Raw genomic sequence first — 13,929 nt, 5'->3', positions numbered from 1 at the left:
TCTCTGGTTGACCCTGTGCACACTGTCTGGCTGTGGGTCTTTGAAACTTCTGATGATATCTGAGCAAGGCACAGATCTGAGCACAGCAGAATATTGTCAAGAGTCATTTTATCCCTATGTTCCTTTAGCAGAATAGTAGTGCTTGGCTTTTGTCTAGTTTCCTGGGCTTACCTAGTCTCAGGTTCTTAGCCATCTTAAAGTAGCATTGGTTTGGGGTCCCACATCATGGCGTGGGCCTTGATTCAGGTAAGGTGTTGGTGAGATGCTCTCACAAGGTTTGTGTCATCATTGCACCAGTGGATCTTTCAGGCAGGTGACCACTGTAAATCAAAGGGTTTGTAGCTGGAGTCTTATTTTCTTTTCTCCTTTGGTAGCCTGCAGGATACCTTCCAGGACCACGAACACTAGTGCACAGGGATGAAGGTTCTGTTTAGGCACCAGCTTGACTTCTCCATGTTCAATGAGTTGTGTAGATGTTTTCAGCAATAGGCCCTTACCATCAGTTTTTGGAGAGCCAGGTTGTTTTGGGATTCTCATGAGACCTCTCTGGCCAAGAAGTTGATTATATGTAACCCATTCCTGGTATTGAAAGCGTCATTTGTTGACAAGAGTTGTCCAGTTAGCAATTTTATTTAGATCACCTTCATATATGAATATATTTTTGGAAGCGTCTACTGAATTTAGTTTCCAGTGATCCTTCAAATGGCCTTCGACAAGTTATCTCTACAATTTTCTTTCTATTGTAGGAAATTTGGTCACCACAAGACCCTAAATATTGATAGAAAGATCTGTCTTAAGCAATTAAACTGAATAAAAAGAAATATACTCCCAGCAAGAAGATCCATACTTTATTCACTAAAAGGTGAATATTTTATATCTGCTCTTAGCCATTCTGCAGGTACTCACAATAATCTTTCATTTGAGTTTTAGGCTAGTGCTTATTATTATTTGAATAACTCCCAGTTGTCAGGCATTGTGTTGGGTACAATCTTACATTTCCCCTAAGCCTATCACCAATTCTGAATAGAAGAAGCTACCCTCAAGAGAGCATACTGTGGTCCTAGGTATAGTATATGATGCCGACTCCATCCTATTCCAATGATTTCAAATATTATCCAGATCTTAACATCATTTAAAATTTTCTTTGAAAGCTTATTAATCCAACAGTCACTTTTGTGAAATGTCTTTTATCCTTTTCTTCAAAACCATATGACTTGAAGTGAATCCATTTCCGAGCATGCTGACTCTGCTAAATGTCTTACCACACCTGCTCTGTATCGTAAGATTAAAATGCATTAAACAATCTGCTCCAAATTCACCACTGGCAATAAAAATAACGTGAGGTAAATGGTATTGTGATACATAGACTCCCCTACCACCTTTATCAGGACCACATTTCAGCATACTGCCTCGAAGTTGTGTTCCAGCAACTTCAGAAAGCAAAGCGTGTCTGACTTTTGACACGCTGCCAAGGCAAATGACAAGGACGTGACGAGCGGAGCGGAAGCAGAGTCTGGGGTAGTTGAAGGTCAATGGCAGAGGAGTTCTGAGGAGCACATCACAGGGAAGAGTGGGGGACAGAAATGAGGTAACGAGGACGTGCGTTGCTGAAGTGTTCATGGCCCTCGGAGAAATGAATCGGTAGGGCTAAATGCATTACAGCTGTATCTCTGTCGGCATTGTTTGGAAAAATTAACAAGCTTATTCCAAATGTCCTTTACATGAGTGAGACCAAACTAACCACAGTGGATGCTCAGTATAACTCACCAGAGTTTCTGAGTATAGACAATGCGTGACTTGCCTGGACACCATCTGATCCAAGCCAATGTTATGAGTTGGGTCTCAGGCCTCTGCTCTTTAAGTTAATAAAGGTTCTGTTTGAGTTTTAGAAAATTTTTCTTCAGAAAGTTTAACAAAATCCATCAAGTTAAGCTCTCTCTATCTTGTGTGTGTGTGTGTGTGTGTGTGTGTGTGTGTGTGTGTGTGCTTCCAAAAGAGACTTTCTAGGCAATAGAGCCTTCATCTTTTCTTTAGATGGATATTTTGTGTCTTTTCAGATCTGATGGATCTCAGTGAATCTTCTGAAATGAAGTATGATTTTTAAAAAAACATTTTGATTCAGGTTTGGCACTGTTTAGAATATACTCTGCTAATTCATCAAAACAATGACTCAATTTTTAACCTGTGGATAAAAGACCTGCAGATGTTGGCAATGCCAGCTAGGTGTATTTTTTAGTATCTCTTTAAATCTTTCTTAATGTAGAAAAGACATTTAAAAGCCTCCTTTTCGTGGCAGTTGGCAGAGTACCTAAGACCATAACAAGTTGCTTCCCCAGTAAATGTCATTTTCCCTTAACCACAGAGCTATGATTCAAATACTGCAGGGTTCTTTCCCTGCTCATCTATGAAAAAAATAGAGTTACTGTGGAGTAGGGGACTTCTGGGGTACCAACAATTTAGAATTAACAGCTTCCAAAATGGATTTTCAGGCCAACTATCCCAGAGGTCTTGCAACTGGTCTATCTGTGGACACTTGCAAAGAGAGGGAAACACAGACAAGGCAAATGGTAGGAGCTTAGACTGATACAGTGGCTAAATAGCACCATTACGCTCAAGAGATGAAGTTCAAATCTAGTGTCTATCAGTGCTAACTTTATAACCAATTGCAAGTGGACTTCTTCCACCTGGTTTCCCCATTATAAAATAATAGAAGTAATGACAGCCTCTGCCTGCTAGTTTTCTATTTCAGTGACAGAAATGGAGCAGCAGTAGTCGGATGTTTTGTGGCTTCAAATAACACCACTGTCTTGCAGTTTCCTCCAGCCGGGAACCACTTAGGTTTTCACAGGCAGAAACAAGGTGCTAAGCAGGTGCGTTCTCATCGGGAGGCTTGGCACATAGGTCTGCTTCTGAGCAGCGGGTTCATTTCCATGTCCCTGAGTAACTGTGGGATTTGCTTTCCTGACGGTTGCAAACGGAGGTTTCATTTTGAACTCTTAGGTGCTAAGGGCTCTCCTTGGCAGGTGTTCATCACAGCGTACCAGCTTGCCACATCAAGGCCAGCAGGAGAGTCTTAAGTATTCTCCAAGTCTCTTCTTTCAAGATTGTCCTGGTCCCTTTTAACGGTGTACTTGTTTAGATTGAACCCACACAGGAGGTATCGATTAACTCAGAGCTATCTATTTATGGACGTCGTGTAGATATTTCTTCCCTTTTCTTTTTCATCTTATAGAAAAACAATAACACAGGAATGGTCTTTACAGCCATAGGCTTTATAAGCTCAAAGAGTAGCAACAGTGACAACAGGTTTATGGTGTGGGAGAATTGTCTGTATTCTGTCAATCATGTTTTAAATAAAACGCTGATTGGCCAGGCAGGAGGTGTAGGTGTGAAAACCAGACAGGAAGTGGAAATGATGCAAGGAGAACAGGAGAATTCTGGGGAGGAGGAAGTTGATTCCTCCCGCTCCTGCCCAGATCACCGAAGCCGTAGGATGTGAGCTGCCCCACTGAAAAAGGTACTGAGCCACATGGCTAAAATAGATCAGAAAAATGGGTTAATCAAGATGAGAGAGTTAGCTAATAAGTAGCCTGACCTAATGGGCCAATCAGCTTTATAAATAATAGAGATCTTTGTATGGTTTTCTTTGGGACTAAATAGCTGGGGGGGCGGACGGGACAGAAAACCCCCAACAAGCAGGCCCCCTCATGTTACAGGTTTAGGGATATTTTAGAGTTCTGCCTACGTCAATAATCTCAGAAGACTCCTTGAGATTAATCTTTCAGTTATGTGAATCATCTAGAGCCTCGGTCTGGGCAAGTAGTATGTAAATTTTACCATTATTATTTTTTACAGGGTAGATTGTTTAGTCAAACAAGGTAGACCTGTGACATCATTGTGGTCTGTCCAATTGGCTCCTCTTAATTTGTTCAAGGGTTGCCTAGTCATGCCTCATTCACAGGAAACTTTGGTCTAACACAACCAGCCTGAAAAATGCTTCCTAAATGCAGCTATTCGGACAAAAATATCTGCTCCTTTTCATCTAGAACAGACTTGGCAGAGTCCTTCCCAGGACCAGTGCAATAGCTATGTTCCCTCCAGCAGGTGCCCAAGGTGAGTGCTGGTGGTACTGGGGCTCACACAAGACAAGGCTGCTGGGTTTTCTGTCTGAATCACTGCAGATGTACAGCCAGCTACAGCCAGACACGGATAATGTCTACAAGAGGCTGTTCTTTCCAAAGCCACTTCCCCACCCTACATCCCAGGTCACACTCTGATGCTGTAGGCGAGCTTGACTCCATCAGCTAACCCACGTCACTCAGACAAGTCAACAGAACTCCCACACTCAATCTGGGAAAGGAAAGTCCTTTACTTTGGCTTCGTATCTGATTAGATCCAGGAGCAGGTTTTACGTTCTACAGACTGAGGCACACTTCCTATGGAGAGGGAGGTTTCTCCTTTGTGCCCTCCTCAGCGGCATGCCTCTCAACAGAAGACTAATAAGAATCAGTTATTTTTTGCCTAGCTCGTCTTCTCTCTCTCAGAAGAATATGCTGTGTAGACATGCAGGGCCAGCCCCTGGAAGGTGGAAACAGATGGGCATAAATCTCCTGGGAGTTTGTCCTAATGTTAGTGGTAGTTAAGCCTGGGTGAAGGAAAAAGTATGCTGGGGCCTTTGAGTCTGAAATCTACATGATGAAGGATTTTTGAAAGCATGTACTGCTCAGTGGTAATCTTTACTGTGACTTGTGCTTGCTAGAATTGCCATCACAAACCAGGTATGTCAATAGCAGAAGCCTGCTTTCTCCCTTCTGTGTAAAGCTTAGAAGGTCAAGGTCAAGGTAGGCACACTGGTTTCTCCCTAAGCCTGAGAACTCTTTGACTTGTAGATTTTGTTTTCTCCCTATGCTCTCTTGAGGTCTTTCCTCTGTGTATGCCCTTCCCAGTGTACCCCCTCCTCTTAGAAGGACACCAGTCACAATGGATGGCAGCCAATCCATATGACTTCATTTTTCGTATCTTTTGCATGCCCTGTCTCTATAGAGAGTCATTAAGTTGAGGTTCTAGGAGATTAATACTTAGACACATGAATTTTAAGGGGTCATAATTCAGTCTGAAACACCAAGCACAATGTCCTTATGAAGACTGTCAAGCTCATATTTTATTATTGAGATGAAGGAATATAAACGTTGGTAGCATATTAACTGTTGATGCCTAGACCTTGACCAGAATCGAAATGTTCTCTGCCCCATGAACAAGCAACTGTGAGAACCAAAGGCAGTAGTGTTTGACTGCATATGGCAAAGGTCAGGTAGCTCCATTTCACTGTTCCCTGTATGGTTTTTACTCACTGATATATCCCTATGTCTTTGAACAGTATTTGTACTGAGGAACTGTTTAATAACTATTTGTAAATTGAAGGAAGGGTGGTTAAAATCAGTTAGGGAAACAAGATTTTGTGTTTTGTTTTTGTTGTGGACTTTGTTTTTTGTTTATTTATTTATTTATATCTTTTATTTTTTTTATTTTTTTTGGAATGAAATGCTGTCAAAACCTCACTTATTTTCCAATAAAGGTTTCTGTTTGCAGAACAGGCTAATCATTAATTCACCATTTCTTTGCTGTGTATCTTTCTTCCTCTCTCAGATTGGCACATCTTTAAAAAAAACCAAGAACCATTTGGTCTCACCACAATGTTTGGGACATCATGAGAGTTTATTTAATACCTATAGAATGACCTGGCTGTCTTTCTGCAGAGGGATTGTTCAGTTACACTGACAATGGATAGTTTTCCTTGGGCTTAAAGAAATAGTTCTTTCTACTGTATCTTTATTTTTCTGCAGGCAGGAAGACCTCGTGGCAGAATAATGATTACGCACGAATGGTTTTAGAGTCTTTCCTGCTGCCGTTTTCTTTAAAATAATCACCATTCCATAGTGTCCCTGAACAAGTCATTTACATCTGTGACTTGCCTAACACTACTTTGTTAAGCTATGTGCACACTTAACAGTAACATCCACCCTCATACCAAAACATAATTAAAATTAAAATTCATTACCCTATTCTGATAAGCAAATATATTTGAATATATTTAAATTAGAATGGATGTATATTTGTTATACATTTTACTTTTTATAATCTCGTACATATACAAAGTATTATGATCTCTCCCCCCATTACCTGCTCTCCTCCACTCTCTCCTGATGACTCCCTTCTTTCCAACTTTTCTTTACCCTTTTCATGTCTTCCGTGTGTGTAGCTCTTGTGCAGGTAGCCACAGCTACTGTGCGTTTATGATTGTCCTGGCTGTGTCTTATCCAGGAGACAGTGCCCCATGGTCCTCCACTCCAGCCCTGGATCTTATCATCTTTCTGCTACCTCTTCTGCCACATTCCCTGGGTCTTGGAGAGGTCACATAGAGTCACCAAGGCTGAGCACTCAGTCGCCGCTTGATCTCGGCATTTTGACCCATGGTAAGTCTCCATTGCTCGTTGCAAGAAGAAGCTTCTTTGGCTCAGGCTGAGAGCAACAGTCATCTGCAATTATAAATATTTAGGAGGCAGTTGGATATCAGTTCCACTTAGAAAAACTTGAAGGCATACCCCTGAAGGCCTGGGACCTCCCCAGATTTTTGACCAGATTTACATATCTTTTTGAATAATGATAAGTGTGTGGAAGCCACTGACCTGCAAAACTAAAGTTTCCATGACTGAATAATGAGTTTATCTGAAACGCTTCCCACTCAGTGGGTGTAGCAGCTGCCTCCTTGAATGGCTTCCCGGGGCTGGTGGTGCTCATGACCTTTGTAACTATTACAACAATTAAATTCATTCTTTAACTGTCTAGATTTTGAATATTCCAAATAATCTTTTTTTGTATAGACTTTATATCTGTGTTTCTATCATTTCATGAACAATGTCTTTCTTCTTATTTTTTTTTTTACAGGTCATAATGTCAAGAGGTCTAGAATAATGAGAGCAGACGATAACAGAACTGGATTTCTTTTTAAGTTAGGAGAAACAAAGATCCTCTACTTACATCAGTATAGGAGGCAACAGGAATCCCAGAGAAGGCAAACATTAAGACAAAACCAGAGCTCTGCATAATTAAAATTAAAATACATATTTCTGGTTCATTTCTAACATACCAAGTGACTCTCAGTTTTCAACACTATAACGTTTTCAAACTGCATATTAATGCCATTCTCACAAATTCTAGGCAAGGGAGGCAGGACATGTTTATCTTTTTTATATTTATTTATTTATTTATTTATTGTGCACATGTATGTATGAAAGGTGTGCACATGCCCTGGAATGTGCGTGGAGGCCAGAGAATAACCTGTGGATATTGGTCGTCTCCTTCCACCACGTGGGTTCTGAAGATCAAACTCAAGTAATCCAGCTTGGCAGCCCTCGCTCACTGAACCATCTTGCTGGTCCAGGACATTTTTCTTATCCTTATTTAGTAGATGAAGGGCTAAGGCATAAAGTGTTTTCATAAGGAATTAGAATTATTTAATAGAAGAACTAGAACAAGCATCCAAGCGTTCCAACTTTTAGTTCCAAATTAGTGGAATATTTTATTTTTAAAAAATGTTAGCTCCTACAAGATGGGCTACTATGAAAGGGATGGAACACAGGCTGCAGGGGGCACCCACAGTAACATCAGCAGCACAGCCTCCGTCCTGAGGAGCAAGACTGACTCCACTCTCTGTCAAATGACCCGCGTAGTAGCAAACTCCCCTTGTTCGAGAGCAACCCCTGTAAATGTTGGAGAACGGAAACTCAAGTGCCCGGCTCCTCCTGTGACTTTATGTTGGCAATGATTCTAACTCACCCAGTTTAAAAAAAAAAAATGAGGCAAGGATCATAAAGTCTTTAAAGGGGAGAAATTAATTGGACCCTATTTTGTTTTGTCAGCCAGAAAGAGAAAAATCCACATCCAGGTGCTTGCCTAAGACCAAAGGAATAAATTATATACACCAAGCCTCACAAATTCTAAACTAAGACTTTATGAGGTGTCAGATCGTGAACTGACTTTCCCTACCTGTGATCCCCACCAAATGGTTTTATGTGGCTTGTAATTCGAATGTTTAGTCTGCAGGACTCAAGGAACAAGTGAGTTCTCCTTGAACGGAAGCCTGGCAAAGAGCTGAGTCACTTGGCTTCATGAGGCTCAGCACAGGCTGGACCTTCGCCCGCGGAGAGAAAGAAAGGACAATGAATTTGAAAGTGACTGTGAGGAAGTGTAGTGCAAAGACTGGTGTGGTCAAACCTTAGGAAGTTCTCCCAAGGCCACTCCTTTATCTGCTTAGTAGAGGCAAAGCTGCCAATTGAAAAGAGCTGTGGTTCCAAAGCGGTTTATCTCCAACAGGCGGGGAGGTGGAAGAAGCAAAGCTAACAAAATACCCTTGAACTGTCTTCATTCATTCAAGGAGGGAGACCTTGTGTATTCCGTGAAACACCAAGGAGATCAAAAGACCGAAGGACAGAAAGGGGCCCGACAGAGCCATTGATCCTGTCGCTTGTGTAAAAGTCACTTTCAGGGCTACAGATACCCGTTTTAAACCTTAACTCAAAATTAGGATTCAAAGGAAGCCCATGTCAGCCTAAGAATCTGTTTTAACCCTGTTTCTTCATCTGTGGGTCTGGTGCTGAGTAGACCCTAGCTGAGCAGTCATGCTGGCCTAGTCCAGCTTTGTCATTTTCCTAACAAGGGAAAACTACGCCATCAGGTTAGAACCACGACTGAAGAAATCATGGGCAACAACACTAGAATTCTCTGTTTTTCTTTCCTTTGGTCAGGTGGTGACGGGGGATACATGACTAATTATTCTAACAAGCGTTTAATGAAAGCTACTTAACTTTATTAACAGAAAGCGATCACATTTTAAAAATAGTTTTCAGAAAAAACCTTATTCCTGTGTCCCACTTTATTATAGACAGTAGGGAATTAAGTATATCATACGGTAACAATGTTTGCGACTTAGATTTATGGCCTCGTTTAGCCACTAACTACTTAACTTCATAAACAGAGCTCACCAAATGTGGCCACATTACTCTTCAACGGCTGTCCCAAACACACAATTTGTTTGTGTAATCAGGTGTGTCACCTCTGCTTTATCCAGTGAGCCCTCAGAATTTGAGATGGCACCTCCCCAAAAAACAAAAACAAAAACAAAAAACGCTGCGGCTCTGGATTTGGGGATGGTCAAATTTCTTTTCCTTTTTGAGATACCAACACCTTAGTATTCTGCTCTCCTAGTTCCCCAGTTATTGGTCAAATACATCAGGGTTAAAAAGAAAAAAAAACCAAGAATCAAGAAACATGATGAGTGATACTTTCAAACACTGTATAGTTTGAGCCTTGTATGTAAGCAGAGCAAAAATATAGAGCCCTTTTGTTTCTATTTGGAAAAGCCCTTGTTTTGTTTACAATGTGTCAAAACGTAAAGAAATAGGATGATTCCATTTTTTCATTCCGTCCGTTTCAGCACAAGCGGCATGGAGACCGAAAACTGTTTAATACTATCTCTTCCATGTGAGCGCTGTTGCTGTCCACGGAGAAGGAGTGTGGTTAAGGTGCTGTTTTCATCTCATAAAGTTGTGGTTATTATTTCATATTTTTATAGAAATAATCACTACCTAAATGCATGGGGTGTTGACAATTTTTGAAACAGGGCCAAATAAATCAAATTCCCAGTCCAAAGTAGGCAGAGCCCAAAGGCAGACCAAGTCCAACACCAAACCAATGACTCAAAATAAACATGGTATCGCTCAGAGGCCCTTGCAGAGTGAGGGCTGTAGAAGCGGAAGTGGTTTCTGAGTGAAGAAAGAAGGGATCCCCCTAACGTGTGACAGAGTAATAGAAACTCGTGGAATAAAACGGGATTCTTAAGATTACTTCTCCAAACCAGGCTTTTCTTTAAGAGCCTCTACTTTCCCCAGGGAGAAAACAGATCCACTCCAGGACAACAAACTAGATGTCAAGTGTGCACAAACATGTTACATCTAGATGTGGGAGCACTGATGTCTAGACATAAAGCCACTCCATCCCTTTTAGTTATTGAGACCTGGAAAATGTCCTCAGCTTGAGATGCAAATGATGCCTTTCTCCTTAAGAAAATGGAAAAAGCGTCTCATGAAGAGTGGACGTACTTTGAACCTTGTTAATAAATCAATCTGTGAATACGAGCCCACTGCACAGCATGATCAATCAAAAGCTGTACATGAAATGGGAATTTCAGAGCAGAGCCCGGAGTCTTATCACAATTGCTTCCTCACAGAAGGAGCCGATAACAAACTCAGGACAAGGCTGCCGGAATGCTGTTGGAAACCTTGTTTCATGTTGCTCTAGGTATCAAAATAGGAAGCAAACAGCTTTCGAACTGTCCTGAGAATTGCCTAAAGGAAGTACTGTTTCCTCTCCCTGCACTTGTTCGGTTTGCTTATCTTTCGGCCTCCAGTACAGCCCTCTGCAATCTGGCTGAGACCGTACCACAAACACCTTCTTTTCCTATCTGCTTCTGACCTACAGTCATTCAGCTACCCCAGGATGTTCCCCTTTCTCTGTAGCCAACAAAATGTGATACGGGAAGGGAAGGTGCAACCCTCACTGATTTCCAGGAATTCATCTCTTATGCAGACAAGCAAAAAGATCAATTCTTGCTCATGGATGTACCCACACACTGTGGGACAGAACAGGCACCACTACTGCTTGATCAGTCTGTTGTACCACCCAAGCAGCATCTCAGCATGACCGAGCTACGTCATCCGGGTCCTCCGCACTAACCAATAAACAGCTCTGGGTCTCATTAGCTATTCAACCTAGTGCAAGTGCCTACCAAGAATAACATGTAAGCTTATTTTACAAGGAGCTGGGGTTTGTGTTACCACCTACTTGTGATTTTTAATACGACATCATCACCGGCCTGGCACCTGACATTTACACAAGGCTTTTCATGAATGTATACCCTGCAGAACATCCAGGCACCTGGCCGTCCACATCCTGCAATGGGCCAAAGAAAGCTCATGTATTCACCCTGTTGCCTCTGCTTGGCTTTGCATATTCCGATTCATGTAAAGGTGTTCTGAAAGTTAAAATTCCTAGGTCATCTGATTTCATTTAACCTGAGCATTTTAATTTGAAACACGAATGTTTTAAGAGGATAGCAATTCAGGAAAGGACTAATTAACTCATTCTGTTAGGTACCAAACCCACCTTGATTCATGGCTTGGCCCTCAGTTTTCCAACATCTACACAGTTATCTTTCAGATAACTGGATGGTTTAAAACTAAATGTGCTTTAAAAAGACAGGAAAATCTAGGTTTCTAAAAGCCTCTTAAATATTCTGGTGTGGGGAGAGGGATTAACACAAAGAAGACAAATTACTGGATACTGTATCTATTTTTAAATTTTCTTTACTAATCTAGAAAACTGTTCTTTAATTACAATTTGCTAAAATTGTACCAACTTTACCATAAACTAAATCCATTTTGATTTCTCTGTAAGTTGCGTTTTTTTCACTAAGATTGGAAGAGTATTTATGTTGCTCTATAGAGAACCATGTGATTTGATAGTACCTGAGGTATTGCCATTTCAGTGTTAATCAAATAAATATTAGGTTTCTGTGCACAGTGAACTAACTGCATCTAGTATTTATTATATTAAGGAAATCACTTCAGTAAAGCTTTATGGAGAAAATTTAAGCAAAATATGTGCAGAAAATTATTAGTATTATGCTTTGGTTGGAGAAATGAAAACATGCACTAAGTAAGATTAAGTTTTATAAAAGTTGTGCGAGAGTCAAATGAAAGAATTCATCTGTGCAGACTATTTACTCTCCCATATCATCCTATTAAGCATCAATTCCTTCTTTTCCACATATTTATTCAACAGGAAAACACAAGAGCTTTTCTGCAGAAAAATCCACCATCCTCTTCCAGGACAATTGAACTGAGTAGGACTATAATCTGAAGAGATGTAAGGGTCTCCAGTGAGAACCACCATGGAGGCTTGACCCGTAGAGATGTTAGCTCAGGTCTTCTAACCTACTGTGAGTGAGCAGTGGCTTAGGGACACGGCAAGAGGAAAGAGACGGCGACTCACAGGCCAGTGACAAGCCTGTCACTGCCGGATCTCCAAGCTTCTCTTATCCAGCTGTTTCCTCTCATCAATAAGATAAAGTTGTTCCTGTGACTCAGAATCCAACAACAACAACAAAAAAAGGAACAATGTCATATTCACTTTGTTAGATATGAAGAAGAGAAGCAAAACACTGGACTGTAATGTGATCCAGGGATTAACAACATTGAGCAGCTGCCTCCACTCTGCACTAGAAGATCCATAGTTTATAGTTAATATCTAAATTGACTCATTAATAACCATCCTGTTAGATAATGGAACCAACAAGGCAACATTTATTCACTTTGCGTATCATGTCTTCACATTCCTTTCTGAAGAGTAGTTCGTTGTTGAAAGAGTTGGATAGAGAGTGATTTATGAGGTGATAGATGTTCCCCTAAATGAAGTAGACAGCTGGCATCCATGAGTCCTTGCTTCTTCCCCAGGAGGACACTGTGGTTGCTAACAACAATGGTCTCTTTGGGGAGCTTTAGTAAACTAAAGTAAAGAAATATGAAAAGTGACATGAAGTTTTTACTTATTTATTCATATTATTTGTAGTTAGTGCTAAGACTCAAATTCAGCGCCTTAGACACTGTAGGATATCCCTGTACCACACAGTTACAAGTCCAGCCCCAGACAAGGGTTTTTGCTTATTTTTATGAACTCAAAACACAGAGTATGGATGGGTTTTTCAATTCTTCTTAAAACTTCTCTAAAATTTCAGACCATGGTTACAAGTTCCTTTGAACTTGAGGAGATGTAATATGTATCAGTCTCTAAAATAACAATATTGACCCTTCCATTCTTGTCTCTGTCTTCCAGTTTGCTGTAACCTCATTATACTAAGATTAATTCCCTTGCCTCGTTAACTGCACAATGGGGCCCCATCCTCACAGATGTATCAGGCAGCACTCAAAACATTTGCGATCAGTCAAACCTGCTAAGCCAGAAGTTGGATAGTCAAGACATCTTAACTCTCCATTTTAATGTGTACATTTGAATCTTAATGGATTACATTATTACAATATCATCCACCAACATAAGGTTTACAACTGGACGCCAGAGAATCCAAGTGGGATTTCTGTGTTTTCTATCCTCAGAAACTAACCTGAATTCTTGTAGTCATGCCAGATTCCAAGAGACATCACAATTAGGTCCCAGAAGAATACACTGCAGTTGAAGAGGATATCCCCTACCGAACTCTGTGGGGCAAAGGCTGGCCAAAGCAATGTCCGCATTCATGCAATTATGTACTTAATTACACATGGTGAATGGAATCGTTATAATTATGACTAAGGTCACACTAAGATTAAGCTCCCCCCCCCACCTCAAATAATGTGCCAGAGAAATGACATAATTCTGAGTTGGCTGTCGTTCAATACATCATACCTCATTTCCTTCCGAAGCATTCGGGTGAAAGTTCATTGAAGTCAAGGTTTCACCGGACTTTAAAACATAATGGGAAAATAGGCCAAGTGGAGGACAGGACAGATTTTAATCAACACCACAATACCTTCCATGACATTTAACTCACAAGCAGTCAATTACACTCACTTGGATTTTAGGTTCATGAACTAAGCAATGTAAGGTTTAAATAAAAGAACTCAGCAGGGCACCCCTGTGGTGAAACTATGATGTGTGGGAGACACTGAGAGTTGGGAATAGGAGCAAGGAAGGAAAGAAAGTCAGGTCCAGTTTTTCTCCTGCTTTGGCTTTTGTGGCAGCTATTTGCGGCATTGCTTTCCTCTTGTTTGCAATGTCTAATATACCAACTTAAAATTTCAGACTGGTTAATACAAACAC

General features: G+C 40.8%; 1 long non-coding RNA gene across 3 annotated transcripts; it reads left to right on the top strand.

Annotated features, from left to right (window-relative positions):
- The first annotated feature begins 1,495 nt into the window (after window positions 1-1,495).
- Window positions 1,496-12,647, top strand: LOC146891559 (uncharacterized). 3 transcript variants are annotated; one of them, XR_014997004.2, is made up of 4 exons: window positions 1,496-1,641; window positions 4,047-4,113; window positions 6,322-6,473; window positions 6,946-8,769. It is a non-coding gene; the product is annotated as an uncharacterized LOC146891559 (long non-coding RNA). The 3 variants fall into 3 exon arrangements; XR_014997002.2 differs by lacking the exons at window positions 4,047-4,113; window positions 6,946-8,769 and adding an exon at window positions 11,899-12,647; XR_014997003.2 differs by lacking the exon at window positions 4,047-4,113 and having other exon boundaries at window positions 1,499-1,641.
- The last annotated feature ends 1,282 nt before the right edge of the window (window positions 12,648-13,929 follow it).

The sequence above is a fragment of the Myodes glareolus genome, chromosome 15 (genome assembly GCF_982192425.1).
Source record: "Myodes glareolus chromosome 15, mMyoGla1.1, whole genome shotgun sequence".
In the NCBI taxonomy this organism is placed as follows: domain Eukaryota; kingdom Metazoa; phylum Chordata; class Mammalia; order Rodentia; family Cricetidae; genus Myodes; species Myodes glareolus.
This window is presented reverse-complemented; position numbering and strand designations above follow the sequence as displayed.